The sequence below is a fragment of the Lissotriton vulgaris genome, chromosome 4_1 (assembly GCF_964263255.1).
Source record: "Lissotriton vulgaris chromosome 4_1, aLisVul1.2, whole genome shotgun sequence".
In the NCBI taxonomy this organism is placed as follows: domain Eukaryota; kingdom Metazoa; phylum Chordata; class Amphibia; order Caudata; family Salamandridae; genus Lissotriton; species Lissotriton vulgaris.
The window spans coordinates 179204669-179219498 of record NC_141691.1 but is presented as its reverse complement, the minus strand read 5'-3'; positions in this window follow the sequence as shown (position 1 = coordinate 179219498).

Below are 14830 nucleotides of genomic sequence, written 5' to 3'. Positions count from 1 at the left end.
ACAAAAGTCAATGTGTCAAAACTTTGAGCAACAAGGACCAGGGGCCTGGATTTCCCTGAGCTTGCCCATCCAAAAAATGGCCAGCACATACCTTTTCCCTCTTTACATCAAAAGTAGGTTAAACAGTGAATGTGATAATATGCAAAGAGATACTCACACTCATGTAAAGAATGTGTCAATAACATCCTGACGTACGTCAACTTCTTCCTCCACACCAATATCATTTTCATTTGGCATTTCAGGATCCTCGCCCGGTGGCTCTTCATTGTTTCCATCCTCTGCCAAGTAAGGGATGTTCTCGCGCGGGCTATGTTGTGCACCATACAGCAGGACATGTTGATTTGGCACACCTTCTTCGATGAGTAGAGGAGGGCTGTACCACTCTTGTCCAGACACTGGCCTCCATGTTCTTCCATGGGCCTCATTGAAGCAAACATCCCCGGCATTTTTGGATTCCTCAGCGGTGCCAACAACCAACATTCAATCAATCAATCAGTGGTTTATATATCGCGCTGCTAACCCGTAAGGGTCTTAAGGTGCTGGGGGGGAGAGACAGCTCTGGGTCAGTCGAAGAGGCAGGTCTTGAGGTCCTTCCCGAATGTGTGGAGGATTGGGGAGCACCTGATGCAAAACAGGAGCTCATTCCAGGTTTTCACTGCAATGTAGGAGAGAGATTTCCCACCGGCTCTGCTTCTGTGCATGCAGGGGTCCTCTGCCAGGGCGAGGTCGGTGGAGCTGATTTTACTCTTGGGAACGTGGAAACATACCCGGTAGTTGAGGTATTTGGGTCCGATGTTGTTGAGGGATTTGTAGGCGTGGGTGAGGAGTTTGAAGGTGACCCTTCTCAACAGGAGCCAGTGTAGGCTTCATAGGTGTTGGGTCATATGTTCGTGGTTCGGTGTTCCCAGGGCGAGTCTGGCTTCAGAGTTTTGGATGTTTTGGAGCTTGCGTAGGAGAGTTTTGTTGATTCCGGCATAGAGGGCATTGCTGTAGTCTAGTCTGCTGGTGATGAGTGCGTGGGTGACTGTCATTCTGCAGCAATGGATGATCCATTTGAAGGTCTTCCGGAAGATGCAGGGGCAGTTGAAACTGGTGGAGGCGATTGCGTTGATCTGGTGGTTCATGTAGAGGGAGGAGTTGAGGATGATGCCGAGGTTACGAGCGTGGTCGGTTGTGGTAGGCGGGTTCCCGAGGGTGGAGGGCCACCAGGTGTTGTACCAGGCGGAGGTGCAGGGCCCTAAGATGAGGACCTCGTCTTCTCTGAGTTGCGCTCCAAACAGCTATCCTTCATCCAGGCCACTATGTTTCTCATTCCTTCTTGGATGCTGAGTCTGGTGGTTTCTGGGCTCCTGCTGAGGGACAGGATGAGTTGAGCGTAGAATACAATGCTATGCCCGTGGTGTCTGATGATGGCAGGAACGGGTGAAATGTAGATGTTGAAAAGCACAGGGCTCAGTGAAGATTCTTGGGGTACTCTGCAGATGATGTCAGTGGGGTTGAAGAGGAAAAGGGGGAGTCTGATCCCCTGGGACTGATTGGATCCAGTCGAGGGCGGATCCCTGGACTCCTGCGTTGTGGAGTCTGACGGTTAGCGTGCGATGTGGGACGGTGTCGAAGGCTGCGGAGAGGTCTAGGAGAATGAGGGCCGTGGTGTGTCCTTGGTCTAGCAGCATGCGGATGTCGTCTGTGGATGCGAGGAGGGCGGTCTCGGTGCTGTGGTTTGCTGCGGAAGTCAGACTGGGAAGCATCTAGGATGCAATTTTCTTTGATTAAGGTAGTCAGCTGGGCGTTCACGAGTCTTTCAGTGACTTTGGAGCGAAAGGAAGAGAGATGGGCCGGAAGTTCTACAGGTTGTTTGGGTTGGCCGTTGGTTTCTGGAGGAGGGGCTTCACTTTTGCAAGCTTCCAGTTATCTGGGCAGCAGCCGGATGCGAGGGAGAAGTTGATTGTTTGTCCTAGTTCAGGTGCGATGGCTGCAAAGGCCCTGTGGAACATGTGTTGGGGCAGGGGTCGGTTGGGGCTCCTGAGTGTGTCTTCTTCATGGTTGAGCTGATGAGCTCGACGGATGCGGGGGCCCAGCAAGTGATGGCTGACTTCTCGGAGGTGGTGGGAGGCAAGGTGCTGTTTTCTGCTGGCTCACTGAAATTGTCTTAGAGGGCCTTGATCTTCAAATGGCAGTAGGAGCTGAGTTTGTCGCTGAGTTTCTGGGAGTGTGTGATGTCAGTGGCTTTGCAGGTGGGTTTTGCGAACTGTTGAATGACGTTGAACAGTTCCTTGGTGTTGGATGCGTTGATCTTGACTTTGTCTCTGATGAAGGTCCTTTTGGTGTCCCTTATACTCTGGTGGTAATCCTTAAGGGCGCTCTTGTGGTTGTTCCATGCTTCTGTGGTCTTGTGGTTCCTCCATGTTTTTTCCACAAGTCTGCATGCGCGTTTGGCTTCTTGGAGTTTGGTGGTGAACCAGGCTGCTCTCAGCGGGCTTTGGTTGGCGGTGTGGCGGAGGGGTGACAGCTTGTTAGCACAGCAGCAAACCCAGCGGTGGAATTCTCTGGCAATGGATTTTGTGTCTGTCGTGGCCTTTGGGGGGTCTTGGAGGAGGGCAGAGTTCAGGTGCTCCTCGGAGACGTTACTCCAGTTCCGTCGCGGTGGGCAGGGGGCGGTCTTGGGTGCGTAGTGGTTTGAAATTGAAATGGATGCAGTGGTGGTCCGTCCAGGGGTGTTGGGTGGTGTGGCAGAAGCATATGTTGGATCCTCCTGCGAAGATGGGAATTAGGGTGTGGCCTGCTCTGTGGGTGGGAATGCTGACAAGCTGTTTCAGTCCTAAGTTGGAGAGGTTCTCGAGGAGTGAGGCATAGTCAGGGTCCTGGCAGTTTTCAAGGTGGAAGTTCAGGTCTCCAAGCGTGGTCGATTAGGGTAAGATAAGTCTCCTAAATGGAAAAAACGAGAAGAGCCAAGATATGTAGCACAATTTCAGATGATTCACTTTGAAATTACACAAATAATATTATGTTAGATCAAACTTACTAACAAGCTAGGCCCTCTCACGTCAAGTTGATATATTTGCAGGGGTATGATGCTGTTCTGTAGTACAAAGGTATTGTGGGCTGATCCAGGAAAATGTGCACAGACACCTGTGTTGTACAGATCAGCTAATCAGACAACTTGCACATTGATTGAATGGAAGGGCTTGCAATTCCGATGGGCTTGTTCCCTGGTGTGTGGTGGCACTAAGACCATATGTGTTCCATTAATTGCTCAATCCGCATGTGGTAGGTGACCCAAACCATACAAATCCTCCTTCACATCCTCATGTCGTGGAAAGTAGATGAAGCTGTGACATTCCACAACATACTGCCACAGTGCATTGGAATGATCCTGTGGCCACAAAATAAAGTACTGCCATGAGTTTGACAATGGGTGTATTAGATGTGAGGTTTCTGTTGTGAAGCAGAAGGTCTGGCTCCAGCTGATGACATAAATCCAGTTTAGTTTGCCTAATCATTCTGAACTTTATGATAATAACCTGCTCCTCCATGGTGGCAAGGTTCAGAAATGGGTGGTACACTTGAGGCTATCATCTCCTCACTCTCCCAGGGTTCAAATGTCTGCACTGGAACAAATGTGAACATTTTAAAACATTTTCCACATATACATTTTAAATTATTAATGCAAGTGTCATGTTGTGCTCAAAATATAAAGGGTTTCACAACAAAATTTTATCCAACATTTGTTTTTGTCATTTTACTTCACTATTGTCATTTTTACCTGTCAATATTTTAAATATGAAAGACTGTCTAAAGAATAGATTTCTAATGTATTATTTACACAATCTTTTTTTTTCTCCAAAATAGCCTCAACAAAGGTGTAAATAACACTGCATAACTATCATATTTAACAACAGTAATGCACTACAAATGCATCTTTTTTTATTAAATATGAGTGTCCTTCGAGTTTAAATATGCAAAATAACTAGCCATCATTTTGAATGGTGGTGAAGCACTAACAATCACAAAAACACTAATTGACCTGCTAAAATGGTGGGCGCCTGACCTCACCATCAGGTTATTTTTAGCCAGACGTCTTTGGCTGAAATAGAATGCGTAGTGGGTATTCAATTACATGACAGACATAGTGATAGGCTAGCATGTGTGAAGGCAACGTACAGTCAATGGCTGTGTCCATCTCTGTTGACAATCAAGTACATGTACGTGGTAGATTTAAAAAAACTCACTTGCCTACTAACCCTGGATCCATCAAGACCTCCTCCACTTCTGCTGCCGTTTGTGACCCCTGGGAGCAATATGTCAGGTTGAGCAGGTGACAGGGCCCCTGCCTTCTCTCTAGAGGAGCTGTAGTTGCTGACAAAAGAGGTCCTGTCCCTGTATAGCCAGCTCTATGGCTCACCATAGGAACAGGTACATACTTGAAATGTGTATGTGAATCTGTCTAACTGTTGTTTCCATTAAAACAGGCAACAATGTCCCTTCGAGTTCCTGAGTGAAGTATAGTGCTTGATGTGAAGTGTCATATATTTTGGTCTTTACATAGGACAATGATCTTGAGGATTTGTAAGCACTTTGCAATTTTAAAAAACAATATTCCATTCTAATAACTTTATTTTGGCCACTAGGGCCATCAAAGTACAAATAACATTAAAACAAATATAGTGCATATATGATTAAAAAAGAAATTTATGTTTCTTGAATTCATATGTTGAAACAATGGTCATCCGCTGGGCAGACAAAGATTAGAAATCTCACAGAAAGGTAAAAAAACTTCATCATACAGTCTTCAACCCGTTAAAAAGAGATAAAAGCAGCTAACTAGGAGATGGCTGCACTCTAAAATTAATACAAATCTAGAAATGAGGGGCTAAAACACTCAACCCAAAACATAGATACAATTAATAAACTTGTCTATATTCAGTTCATATCTACTTCCCCGTAGGTTCTACTTCAGAATAGCTCATCGGGTGTGCCACATACTATTCAGTTATAGGGAGGGATAAGCAAAGACTATTGGTGGATGGGTGTCGTACTTTTAAACTCTGTAGGCATCTACACAGTGTGTAAAACCTAGGTTCTTGCAGAGTAGGATTACCAATGTTTGTGCATTTCAGACTCAACTTTATAATGACATGCAGGACAATCCCGCTTTTGATCTTTGACACATTTGCTGGTAATCGCTATAATGGGAGGGGAATAAGGGGAGTACAACGAGGTAGGCCAACAACCTGCTGCATAAAGATGTTCTCAACCTTAGTTAGGTTGGTGGTTGAACAGTGCCCCCACAACTCCACCCCGTAAAGGGTGGCACCTCTTGCTTGAGCTTTATAGATTTCCACCACAGGGGTGGCTGGTTTAAAAGCTGAACTTCTAAACATCTTCATTATGCCACCCACTGTCTGGCTTAGCCTGAGTCTTGCTTTTGCCAACTGGAGCCCCCATTCGAAATGCTCTGACAGGGTAACTCCCAGATTGTCAAATATCTTTACTAGGAGTACCATTTAGAGAAGGGTTTGGACTAGTCATGCAGGTGGGGTTGAAGACCATATATTTAGTTTTATTTAAGTTGATCTCCAGCCCTCGCAACTTGCAAAAATTAGCAAAGCCATCAAGAATGTGCTGGATACCCATCTATGTTTTTGAAAGTAACAAGGTATCTTCAGCAAACATCAGCGCAGGCACCCTCCCCGATGTTAACTTAGGAGCGTTGTTGTCCTTAATGCTAGGCAGGTGGTGGACGAGACCGTTAATAAAAAGACAGAATAAGGAAGGGGCTAGGACACATCCCTGACGGACCCCCTTTTGAACAGGGAAGCGAGAAGTAAGTTCCCCATGTTTTCCACACTGTACTTGGGCAATGTTTCCCAGGTGGAGCCTCTCTATAACCATGAGAAGGTAGGGGGATCCCAAGATCACTCAGTACCTTCCAAAGTTTCTCCCGCGGGACCAGATTGAAAGCCGACTTCAGATCAACAAGTATAAGAAAGAGGCTGCCACCCTCTATACCGTTTTCCAGAAAAGTAGTTGTTGTCTAAATATCTGGTCTACGGTTGACATGTTTGATCTGAAGCCGGCCTGGTAGGGACTTAGTATTTGTTCGTCTTCCAACTAGCCCTGAAGACGGTCCAGAAGCACGCCGGCGAAAGAGTTTTTGGGTGATGTTAATTAAACTTATCGGCCTATAGTTGGATGGTGAGAGAGGACATCCTTTTTTAAATATGGGCACTATCTCTGCCCCACGCCACATATCAGGGGGATCCATACCCTTCAGAACTGCATTAAATATGGCACACAGATTTGGTAGCCATATTTTGGGTTCTTCCCGGAAAAGATCCCCTGGTAATTTATCTTGACCTGGCGCTTTATTCTGGTTTAACTTATTGATAGAATGGTGATCGCCGCAAACCCTGCCAAATGGACCCTCAATGTCGTACTGGGGGAGTGGTATTAACAGAGCCACAATCTCCAATAGCATACAATGAGCCAAAGTGTATCTCCCAGGATTCAAGCCCTATATTGGGCTCAAGGTCCGATCTCCCTTCCCTATCGACCGCGCTTCCAGTTGCCCGGAAAGTTTTCAGATCTTTATCTTTAAGGGTGATCCTGAGGGTTGTCCACCTCTCTAATTCCCAATTTCTTTTTTCCTGATAGGTGATCCATGTGTATTTAGTATTGAAAAGTTTAATTAGTGTCCTGTCCTTAGCCTTCACTGCATCCAAGAGGTCCTTCATAGCTTTGCAGCATTTATCGTTGAACCAAGAACATTTATTTCGATTGGTTTTCCACCTACGTGCAGCGGGGTAGAAAGCCTTCACTGCATTCAAGAGGTCCTTCATAGCTTTGCAGCATTTATTGTTGAACCAAGAACATTTATTTTGATTGGTTTTCCACCTAGGCGCAGCGGGGTAGAATACATCCGCTAGCTTCGTAGTTAGCTCAGTGTGTATTTTCCCTGCCTCTTCTAAGTCCACAGTGAGCCCATCCATCTGTGTTACCTCCCACATTTTAGATATCATTGGGATTACTAGCTGGTAAACTTTGGCCAGCTTGTCAGGAGACTGTTGAATGTGGCCCCACCTAACATTTCTTCTGTTATTTGTTAAAATGAATGTACCTGTCCTGTTAGTGGCGGTAGAAGAAGATTTGGAAATGCCAAGGTCCCATGGTTTTAGAGACAAGTTCAAGGCATTGTGGATGCTGTCCAACCTCTGTGTAATACAGAAATCATGGTTCTTATCCCAAAATCTCGTTTCCATCATGATGTAATCAATTAGGAAGGATTAACCTTAAAATCACCCCCAACTATCAACCATATCTCTGGGTCCACGGTAGGTATTAAGTGTCCCAGGTGGTTGATTGTGGCAGATTCTTGGCTGTTGTTAACAGGGCGGGAATACACGTTTATTAGGGCGATTTTTGTCTTGAAGGGAAAAGGGAGCAGGGCACATTGGATGTCATTTGTGGGTGTTATCATATTCTCCGTTCTACAACCCAGGTGAGTGCCTACCCGGATAGAAATATAGTATCAAATGGGGGGGTATACCCAAAGCGAGTCACTGGGACCTGGGTAGTATTAGCACTAAGAAGGAAGGGGTCCCAGTTTCAGAGGAGAGATTAAATATACATACAATTAAGTCCAAAAAACAGAAAATGCGTCTATAATGTTTTATTCACATTATAGAACGGAGCAACAGATATAGTATCAAACATTATAAGTTTCAAAGAGGTTGTAATGGTGCCCCTGAGGGTAAGGAGGATGTGAAATAGTGAGGGTAGTGTAGGTAGGGAATAGTGACAATAAAAGCAAGTATTAATTAAAAATAGCAAAAATTCAGTAGTCAATGTGTAACAAACGGTCATAGATCAACACAATATTTCATGGTACATATGCCCCACGTTCCATAGTATGCAGAGGTAGTGGGTAGGAGGGGGGGCTGTGTATTACACATGGGATTTGTCGACAATCGGTGCAGGACAATTTGTTTATGATACCTGCCAGATTCCACGAAAGTATCCTCATCCCTCTGGCCTGCCCTCTTCCCCACTTGCAACCTCAGGGGCACTAGCACAGTGTGATGAAAGGTCACAAGTGTCAGCTGCAGGCAGTATATCTGGTGCCCCCCTTGCTTGGCTTCACTTCATATAGTGCTTCACTTCTTACTGACCACGCCCTTCGAGTAAGGACCCAGCCATAGGCAAATCAGTCTTGATCCTGCTCCCCACGGTAACAGTCCGACCCGAACTGTCAGGTCCTCCCTGACCAGAAACAAGCATTGTAAGACCAGTTTCAGAGCATCACCACTCATCAGCAATGATAGCTTGACCTTGGTGGCATGGTGAGTATGGGAACACATCTGGGCATACCTGTCTCACTTAGGGCAACACATTCAAAAAGAACAAATGATGGACGTAATTCTGAACAATATCAAACACTCACCACAAGTGGAGAGATCAGGGCCTAAATCCATGGTTTTTCTGCTCACCATGCCATTCCAGTTTGAGCACAGCCATGTGCAAATAAGACTCAACCCAGCCCATACATACAAACTGCAAGGGCAGGTCCTCCCTGAACAAGAAACAAGCATCCTATGACCGGTTTTGTGTTATCATCCCTAATCAGCCAGGTTATTTTCTTTCCGGTTGAATGGTGAGCACTGGATACATGTCTGAGAATACCTGTCCCACTTAGGACAAAAAACTGCAAAAAGAACTGATGATGGACAGAATGCAGAATAATGTCAAATACTCGCGCCCAGTACAGAGATCCGTGCCTAAATCCACTGTTTTGCTGCTCACCATGCCATTCCAGTTTGGATCCAGCCATATGAAAATCAGTCTTTACCCTGCTCCCTATGGGAACAGTCCAGAAATAACTGCCAGGTGAGGTCCTCCCCAAACAAGAAACAAACATCCTACAATCGGTTTTGAGAGACGACCCCTAGTCAGCAAGGATAACCTGACTCCGGTGGCATGGTGGAGTGGTGTGGCTCACTGGTTAGAGGCAATGTAAACAAGAAAACTGATGCAGTAACAAGGAGGGAGTAACCGATAAGTGAACAAGCAACACAGGTGGTTAAAAAAATACAAAATTTTGTTTATTTATTCAGTATATATACTTAGATTAAAAAACATAAAATAACTTGACATAAAGTTAAAAAAAAGTGCTCTTGACCTATTAAGAAAGTATAACCTAATATACTATTCCAAACAATATCATAGATTATTGGTTCTTAAGACAATAGTGGACAATGTTAATCTTCTTCTCGACGCGCGTTTCGGCGTTATCACTGGAACGCCTTCTTCAGGAGTCACATGTACAATCTGAAAGACATGTGCAATAATTCAATTTCCCTTTTTAAATAAATCATAAATACATCAACATCTATATACATAAAGAAACCTGTAACAGCTTTGCATCTTATCAACTCCCTACTTATGTAGCCAACTATAGGGCTACACAAGGTACAACCTAAAGATCTTATATTTGAGCGGTAGTGTAACATAAATGGCTTGAGAAACGTGAGTACAGATATAAATCGTTTCTCTGAAAAGTATATATCAGCAAAGTACCAAATGTAAGGGAAGGTAATGCTCTAGTATCTTGTCACTCAATATAATAGAGGATATGGTAAATATTACCTAGGCGTCTGCTAATAACAGCTGTGCAAATAAAGATAGTTACAGCTAGCCTATTACCAGAACTCACTGGGTTACAATCCCAAAATATTAAAGCCCTGGTATCTATATTCTTACCTTATTAGGCTGATAACTAGGTATGCCGGGAACGTTGCAGCAGAAGTGGTTTTTAATTGTGTTTCCTTGATAAAATTCTGTATAAAACTGCAAGGGCAAAGGATTGGGTCACTGGAGTTTAATGTCAAGCTGTTCCTATTTAAGAGAACGGGTCTTGTACATATGGCACATTTATTTTTACAAAAAACTCTATTTGGTCACAACTCTGACTGGGATTAGGTTAGATTCACGCTAACTTACATGGAGTATAGTTCTTCGTATTCAAAGTGCCAAAGGCAGTAGCTGATGTAAGTCAATTTGCCGGTTTTCTTACTTTTGACTAATGTTTCCTAAGAAATGTGACAAGAAATACAACAAGGTTCCTATTTAGGCGACTGAGGTATGTAACATAGCATTTAAGGCGGCCTAGACTGATAACATCGTGCTCTTACCAAAAAACCAGATTATTGTGCCTGCTACAGAAGACTTGGAGCGCAGCTGAAATGTCTGCCTCTTACGCGTTTTATCGCAGTGCTCTGCAATAAACAGAAAGATAAAACCTGGGATGTTATACCATCGATTTATTCTAAATTATCGTTAGATTTGCGCAAGGAAAGTTTGTGTTGAAAAGCTTACCGGCAATACGGAACAGTCGACACGTCTAATGGGGCGTAGTTGTCAACTTCGATGTTCTAACTTCATATTAAAAGCTGGGCAAGGGGAAAAAATGACAGTGGCACGATTGGAGTCGTGACTAAGACCAATTAAATGAAATCAGTCAAGGGGCTTAGAGCGGGGGACGCTAGCGGTTTACATCATAATTACCGGTAAGTTTCTTCTGCCGTCCCCCGCTCTAAGCCCCTTGACTGATTTCATTTAATTGGTCTTAGTCACGACTCCAATCGTGCCACTGTCATTTTTTCCCCTAATCCCAGTCAGAGTTGTGACCAAATAGAGTTTTTTGTAAAAATAAATGTGCCATATGTACAAGACCCGTTCTCTTAAATAGGAACAGCTTGACATTAAACTCCAGTGACCCAATCCTTTGCCCTTGCAGTTTTATACAGAATTTTATCAAGGAAACACAATTAAAAACCACTTCTGCTGCAACGTTCCCGGCATACCTAGTTATCAGCCTAATAAGGTAAGAATATAGATACCAGGGCTTTAATATTTTGGGATTGTAACCCAGTGAGTTCTGGTAATAGGCTAGCTGTAACTATCTTTATTTGCACAGCTGTTATTAGCAGACGCCTAGGTAATATTTACCATATCCTCTATTATATTGAGTGACAAGATACTAGAGCATTACCTTCCCTTACATTTGGTACTTTGCTGATATATACTTTTCAGAGAAACGATTTATATCTGTACTCACGTTTCTCAAGCCATTTATGTTACACTACCGCTCAAATATAAGATCTTTAGGTTGTACCTTGTGTAGCCCTATAGTTGGCTACATAAGTAGGGAGTTGATAAGATGCAAAGCTGTTACAGGTTTCTTTATGTATATAGATGTTGATGTATTTATGATTTATTTAAAAAGGGAAATTGAATTATTGCACATGTCTTTCAGATTGTACATGTGACTCCTGAAGAAGGCGTTCCAGTGATAACGCCGAAACACGCGTCGAGAAGAAGATTAACATTGTCCACTATTGTCTTAAGAACCAATAATCTATGATATTGTTTGGAATAGTATATTAGGTTATACTTTCTTAATAGGTCAAGAGCACTTTTTTTTAACTTTATGTCAAGTTATTTTATGTTTTTTAATCTAAGTATATATACTGAATAAATAAACAACATTTTGTATTTTTTTAACCACCTGTGTTGCTTGTTCACTTATCGGTTACTCCCTCCTTGTTACTGCATCAGTTTTCTTGTTTACATTGTCTGAATTTCCCTGTCGAACATATTCTGTTACCTATACAGGGGGTCCTTCTTATTTACATCTCACTGGTTAGAGGCGGCAGACCCGGAAGCAGAGAACGGCCCGGGACTAGGGTTCAATTCCCGACGCGGCAGGGTCGTGGACCAGGGTCAGCGGAATCGATAATTCTCACCTCAGTGCCTACTCTAACCAGGGATCACACTCTGCAACTCTGGGCATTAGTTTGTCTCATCTCTACAACGGCCCCCCACATTTGCCGGGGATGCCTGGTTTCACCTTGGAGATACCCAGTAGGGACAATCTCACAGGGATAGCCAGGACGGGTTCCCCAGCGGTCTACAGCACCACAACGCCTCAGGGCAGCAGTGCACTTTACAAGAACACATACATTACACATTACATTACATGGTGAGCCCACATCTAGTGCATACTTATCCCACTTAGGGTGATCAATGCAAAAAAATGAATGATGGATGAAATGATGAATACTATAAAACACTGACCCCCAGTACAGAGATTTGTGCCTAAATCCATCATTGTTTTGTTTACCAAGCCATTCCAGTTTGGACACAGACATATGCTAATCAATCTTGAACCTGCTCCCAATGGGGACAGTCCAGCCTGAAATGCCAGCCAGGTCCTCCCTGAACTAGAAAAACGCATCCATGGAGGCATTGTGAGCACAAGACCCACAAGGCATTGTGAGCACAAGACCTGTTCCACTTAGGGCCACAAATGCAAAAAGAACAAATGATGGAAGTAATGCTGAACACTCATTCCCAGTACAGAGATCTGGGCCGAAATTCATAATTTTTTTGACCACCATGCCATTCCTATTTGGACTATTCTGGCTGACATGGGGTGATACCCTGAAATCAATCCTAGGATGCTTATTTCGGGTTTGATGAGGTCCTGGACTGGCAGTTGGGCTGGACTGTCCCATGGGGAGCAGGTTTGCATATGGCTAGGTCCAAACTGGGTTTACTTGATAAACACAAAAGGATGGATGTAGACCCAGATCTCTTACAGGGGGTGAGTGATTGGCATTGTTCAGCCTTGCATCCATCAATAGTTATTTTTTCATTTACACCTCAAGCTGGGCGGTGAACCCTAGACGTGGGTCCCATGCTCGCCATGCCGCTTTATTCAAGCTTTCCTAGCTGATGAGGGGTGATACCCTGAAAAAAGTTTCTAGGATGCTTTTTCTGGAACAGGGTGTACCTGGTTTGGCAGTTTGTGCTGGACTGTTCCCATGGGGAGAAGGGTCAAGACTGATTTGTATATGGCTAGGTCCCAGTACGGGTGGCATGGTGAGCTAAAAAGAGATGGTTTGGGTCCAGCTCTATATACTGGGAGTGAGTGTTTGAAGTTGTCCACACATTCTGTCCACTATTCAACAGTCAAGAATTCAGAGAGTTTCTTACTCATCTCAATGAGAAGTATCAGAAAAGCACACTTCCTTGGCCAGAAACAATGGCATTTTGAAACGCTTTATGACCATACTTATGAAGACTGTACAGCATGCTATATTGGAAAAACTTCATTTGAAATCCGCTCTCCAAGCTGGTATTCAAGCTTACCGGTCAACTCCTCATTCAATGACAGGTGAAAGTCCTGCCACCCTGATGTTTGGTAGAGACATGATGACCAAGTTATCAAAATAAAGCAACAGAAGATCTACAATAGATGGAGAACTTCGTCAATCAGCAAAAAGTGAAAGTATGTGCCAAAAGCGTTGATGTACCAAAAACAATATTTTCAATAAAGGTGACTGAGTGTTGGTGCGACAGCAGAGAAAATGCAGATCTGATTCTTCCTTTGAGGCTGAACCCTTCAAAGTCGTGACTAGTAAAGGACACATGGTGACTGCTCACCATCCTGGAAAGTCTATTACGCAAGATTCTTCACACTTCAGCCATCTGCCTCATCATTTGCCAGTACCTGATGTCAGAGATGAGACTGGCTCAATTGAGACTATAGAGATCCCCTTGACTGCGTCTGTCCCTAAATTACCAGTGCCAGTCATGGGCGCTTCCCTTCTCTCTTCCCAGGCTCATCGTTCCACGACCACTTGTCGAGCAGTGATATATATATATATATATATATATATATATATATATATATATATATATATATATATATATATATATATATATAGATATATATATATAAATATCTATATATATATATATATATATATATATATATATATATATATATATATATATACGGCTGAATGGAATTACACCAAATTTGGCAGAGAGGTAGAGTTTGGTTCGCAGATTGTGCTTTTTGTTAAATAGTGTAAATCCGTTCAGTAGTTCCTGAGAAAATTAAAAGTAAAATCATAGTGATATCTAGAGATGAAGTACTGTACGCGTATGGAAATCCGTACAAGTACGAGCACGAGCTGCATGTTGATTGGATGTCAACTGTCTGTCAATACTCCAAATCAGAAAGTGTTGGCAGCAATCTTGTGCCTCGGTAGAACCGAGTCACAAGAAAGCAGTAAAACAAAGTTGAAAAATAAGGAAAGGGGCAGGGTAGAAACATCCTGACCCTTTAGGCCTGCTCAGGGGGTCCCACATGGATCGTTAGGGCCCCAATTTTTTTTTTAAATCGTATGGTACTCGTATGGAACGCTTTTTGGGGGGGCAAAAAACTGCTTTATTGTTAATTAGCCCCCGGGGGGTCAAATATCTAGGGAATTAATTTTTTTAATAATGGGGGGTCCAGAGGGGTCCCCCTGATCCAGGGATCGCAATCCCTTGAGGCTTTAACTATATGTATGTGGGGGCTCATGGCCCCCCCGGAGTCCCGGGGATTCGCCAGTCCCTGGGGCCTCTTTTTATTCCCAAAAATGGTGGGAGGGGGCTTCAAGCCCCCCACATGTCCCAGGAACCGCCACCTCCCCGGGACTCTAATATAGAAAATAGAGGGGATGGACCACCCAGCTCTGGGGACTACCACCCCTCGGGGCTTTTGAATGTTGGGAGGGGGGCCATGCGGCCCCCCCTCCTGGAGCCTTTGATGGCCCTGGGGACCACCACCTTTCAGGGCTGGCTTCTGCAGTGTCCCGGGGTGCCTACAGTGCCACCTACTGCAGTGCCCGGGGTAACGAAAAGCAATGCTGGTTCCCGAAGGGCACGGGGAGCCGGCTGGGAACTTGGGGGCTTTGGGGCTCATAAAAAACAGTGATTT